General features: G+C 43.5%; 1 protein-coding gene across 2 annotated transcripts in view; it reads right to left on the reverse strand.

The window, feature by feature from the left end:
- Positions 1-5,000, reverse strand: part of LOC143293144 (ADP-ribosylation factor-like protein 4C) — a 22,587-nt gene that overhangs the window by 4,724 nt on the left and 12,863 nt on the right. The window lies entirely within an intron of this gene.

Below are 5,000 nucleotides of genomic sequence, written 5' to 3' on the forward strand. Positions count from 1 at the left end.
CCGGTAGAACCCGAAAAGATAAAACAGCCGGGAAAAGTTGATTAACTGGGCACAAGTTCTGTCTCGAGGCAGTTAGTGGGTACCAGTACAGTCGTGTTAGAGTTAACTATGCACGACCACAGTCCCTGGGGAAGTTAATTAGGTACAGGCGCAGCCCTGAAAGAATCAATAAGGCCCAAGTACGGTCATATTTTCGTTTTGTCACCTAGGAAACGCCCTCTGACTTTTAAACAAAATTTTTTTTTAATCACAACAGATTTCTCTGTGTGAAATTCGGGCTGCTCTCCCCAGGGAGAGCGCGTCGCTATACTACAGCGCCACCCTTTTTTTTTCTGCGTGCAGTTTTATTTGTTTTTCCTATCGAAGTGGATTTTTCTACAGAATTTTGCCAGGAACAACCCTCTTGTTGCCGTGGGTTCTTTTACGTGCGCTAAGTGCATGCTGCACACGGGACCTCGGTTTATCGTCTCATCCGAACGACTAGCGTCCAGACCACTCACTACTCAAGGTCTAGTGGAGGGGGGGAAAATATCGGCGGCTGAGCCGTGATTCGAACCAGCGCGCTCAGATTCTCTCGCTTCCTAGGCGGACGCGTTACCTGTAGGCCATCACTCCACTTTACCTTTCCTGTCACGTTTTCATCGAAAGACCGGAAGAAAGGAACCTAAGCACAGCAATAACACAAGAGATATTTACACATGATACACAAAATCGTGAATGAAAGAAAAGAAATGTCTGACAACTAAAAACAGCCAGCAGCAGCAACTCATATGTCCTGGGCGTTTTGAAGAATAATACAGCATTATAGAACTGCAGAAAAGGTTTTAAAAAAATAATAATTCATTGGGAGGAAAGGTGCAGGCGAAAGGTTGAGAAAGGTAAACTAAAGACGGTGACAAAAGATAAAAGTGTAAACAGAAATTGCAGAAAGTGGCATATTGTCTATTATTCATAATTGAAAGTGTCTCCAGCATTCTCACGAAGGAGGCTATTGTTTTCTGAAGATGAATCGCTACTGTAAATGGTTCAACACCTTTCCTCTGTTACCCTTTCTATGCTCCCCTACGGACAAATACCATCCTCGCCCCCTCCATTGGTGTAGAATATTTCCAAAAGGGAGTGGACAGCCTTCTGTGTGTGTGTGTGTGTGTGTGTGTGTGTGTGTGTGTGTGTGTGTGTGTGTGTGTGTGTGTGTGTGTGTGAGTGTGTGTGTCTGTGTGTGTTCAGTTTAACGTCTTTCCACTTGAAGTGATATTAGTGTGTGTGTGTGTGTGTGTGTGTGTGTGTCTGTCTGTCTGTCTCCTCTCTCTCTCTCTCTCTCTCTCTCTCTCTCTCTCTTTCTCTTTCTCTCTCTTTCTGTGTGTGTGTGTGTGTGTGTGTGTGTGTGTGTGTGCGTGTGCATGTATATATATATATATATATATATATATATATATGTGTGTGTGTGTGTGTGTGTGTGTGTGTTTCTCTCTTTGATGCGACAAAGCATTAATATCGACCTCCCACCCTCTCACTACCCTCCTACCCCGAAAAAAACCCCATCCCCTAGACGTTAACATGTAATGTCCATTATGCTGCAATCGCAACGAAAGTGAACAACACTTTCCACTTCGATTTGCCACTTTTTTGTTTTTGGATTTGTTTTTTGTTTGGTTGGTTGGTTGTGTTGTTTTTTTCAATTTACAGCATGGACACAATCCGTAGAATTGAAAAAAAAAAAGTCTTTGGTCGTCCCAAACAGTTTTGACTATAGTAAATCAAACTTGAAATATGACAGTATTGCTATATACTTACACCAATCCTTCCCAAAGATGACAGCTAAACAAGCTTGGTCATTTATAACCGATATTCATTATATGCTTATATCATCGTTTTATTGTGCAGTTTTGCAGATGTGTGCGGTTGGTTCGTATCGTACTGCATCAATGAGAAAGGGCTAAGACCAACAGTTAATGAAACCTTTGGGTGTTGTCGTTTTCTGCCAGTCATTCTACCTCTCTCTCATTTACTGTGTGTGTGTGTGTGTGTGTGTGTGTGTGTGTGTGTGTGTGTGTGTGTGTGTGTGTTGTGTGCTCTGTGTGTGTGTGTGTGTGTGTGTTGTGTGCTGTGTGTGTGTGTGTGTTATGTGTGTGTGTGTGTGTGTGTTATGTGTGTGTGTGTGTGTGTGTGTGTGTGTGTGTGTGTGTGTGTGTTGTGTGCTCTGTGTGTGTGTGTGTGTGTGTGTGTGTGTGTGTGTGTGTGTGTGTGTGTGTGTGTGTGTGTGTGTGTGTGTGTGTGTGTGTGTGTGTGTGTGTGTGTGTGTGTGTGTGTGTGTGTGTGTGTGTGTGTGTGTGAATCAGAATCAGAATCAGAATCAATTTTAATGTCAATTAAACCTGAACAAGGTTTATAAGACACGCATGCAAAGTTACATTAAACCACGCACACAAAAAAGCAAAACAAAAATAGATAAATACTGAACAAGACATTGAATCACTCTTGTACGCTATGGCGTTTTTGGCAGCAGTTACTGACAAATTTCCCAAACAATCCCACAAGTTTATCTTCCAGTATTAGCTGACTGGGTTTAATAATATTTGGAATGTAATTTTGAATTTTTTGTATGAATTCTATTCTCTGTGTGTGTGTGTGTGTGTGTGTGTGTGTGTGTGTGTGTGTGTGTGTGTGTGTGTGTGTGTGTGTGTGTGTGTGTGTGTGTGTTGTGTGTGTGTGTGTGTTGTGTTGTGTTGTGTGGGTGAGGACGCGTTTGAGCACATCTTGTTTGGTTCTCTTTCAGTCTCTCTCTCTCTCTCATTCTCGGTGTGTGGGGGGGGAGGGGAGGGGGTGCGCGCGTTGAACGTTTATTTATTTATAGTCATTGTGTCAGGTCAGATAGATATATCTGCTACTGGTAACCTGGATCCCAGTACTACCTGCCACAGGGTCGAATTGCTGGCGACTAAACCAGCACCCCCACCAGTCCTCTCAGGAGGATGGTGAGGAGGGTGGCTAGACACCCTGTTGGAATTAAATGACCCATCAAAGGGCGCAAGCTCTGGAGAGCGACCTGCGGCCACCTAGCTAAGGGAGTAAACCCTGACAGAAAATCCGGTGCGGGGCCCCTAAGGCGGTTGGATGGCAAACTTTGTCACTTTCCGGCAGCTCCTGCGGCCGCGTTGGCACCAAAACGTAACAGCCTTGCTGTTCTTTGGATCTGTCAGCGAGGTGGAGAGGGGGGACAAGCTGCATGGGCAACAGCCTGTCTTCCATATTACATTGCCCAGGCTTATATCCGTCCATCCATTCTATCCATGGTCAGCCATGACCGAAGGAGGCCTACTACTACTAGTCTGTTCATCTAAGATGACGATATCAGTCTGAAATTAAATTATTATTATTATTATTATTTGGATTATTATCATTTCTATCATAATGATGATTGTTATTATTAATTAGAAATCGACATTTTTGTATATTTGAATGAAAGGGGGGGGGAGCGGTTGAGGTGGAGGGGAGGGGGGTGGGGGGCAAGGGGGAGGGGACTAATAAAGAGAGAGAGAGAGAAAGAGAGAGGACAGAATGTGGAAAACATAGAGTACAAAATGTAAAATGGAGAGGGTGAGTGTCAGTGATTAGAGAAAGAAAAAACATAATATTGGAAGGGTGTGTGTGAGAGGCGGGACGGGGGAAGCGGGATTAGGACAAATAAAATTATCAATACTCAAATATTGTATGCACTACTTCAGAATATTATTATTTGAAAAGAGGTTCATATGGGGACCTACAATAAACAACCAACTGGACTATTCAATATATAAGTAGCTAACTTTAACAGTTTTAAATATATAACTTTTTCCAAAAAATGTTAACATTCTCGTAACACGTATTCCATAATTTCTGGAGGCAAAAAAAGGTTTCATTACTAAACAGCGGGTTAAAACGTGCTCTACCGTTAAACGTCCCTTGCAAATGCATTCAATATTTTCACAATATTTTGTGTATGGGGCATTTAGTAATAACCTAAATGCCATGCTCTTAACAACCCTGTCAGTTCTTTTAGCATTTAATAAGGTTGAAGTGTTAACTTCTTAAGACAGAAAGGAATTTTGCATATTTCTTTCAACAATACTGTGCGTATTGTGTGTGTGCGCTTGTGTGTGTGGGTGTGCGTGCGCGCGTCGGGGGGGGGGGGGGGTGAGTGTGCGCGTGCATGCACACCCACGTTATCAGCTTCTCCGTCTATCCGTTCTCTTCCCGTCCCTTCCGATGTCTAATTCAATCGGGGCGAGAGGAGAGAGGAAGGAGGGGGTGTGGGAGTGTGTGTGTGTGTGTGTGGGGGGGGGGGGTTGGAGAATATCAATAATTTTCTCATCGCTTTCCGTCCATGTAGCTGGACCAGAATTCCCCGGGCAACTCTTCCTTTCTTTCTTTCTTTCTTTCTTTCTTTCTCTCTTCCTTTCTTTCTTTCTGTATCAACAAGCCAAGCAACGTTTGAGTGACGTCCTTTTGTGATACTGTTTTTTTCTCTGTTTGTTTGTTCTCTGTGTGTGTGTGTGTGTGTGTGTGTGTGTGTGTGTGTGCCCTTTTCATCCACTATCCTGCCGCCATCACCCAATCCCCCCCACTCTCCCCCACCTTCCGCCCCAGTGTATGTGTTCCGCTCCTTTGACGTTGCTAGGGGCAACTGTTTTTTGTTCGGGTTTGCTGGTTTGCTGTTTGCTGTTTGGGGATCTCCCCAGATTCCTGTGCCCTGTATAGCTTTTAGCGGTGCAGCTTCGGAACAGAGAATTAGGGCCAAAGCCAGCCGGCTGGAAAAAAAATGCTGCACTGCTATGACAACAACAACAACAACAAGGAGAAGGAGACGAATGATAAAGACAAGAGAGGCAAGGCCTTCAAGACTTACTTGTGGTACACACTTTATCCATATATATATATATATATATATATAGAGAGAGAGAGAGAGAGAGAGAGAGTTAAAATGTGTTGTGTATTTAACAATATAAAGCTTCGAGGGAAAA

The sequence above is a fragment of the Babylonia areolata genome, chromosome 18, assembly GCF_041734735.1.
Source record: "Babylonia areolata isolate BAREFJ2019XMU chromosome 18, ASM4173473v1, whole genome shotgun sequence".
Classification (NCBI taxonomy): Eukaryota; Metazoa; Mollusca; class Gastropoda; order Neogastropoda; family Buccinidae; genus Babylonia; species Babylonia areolata.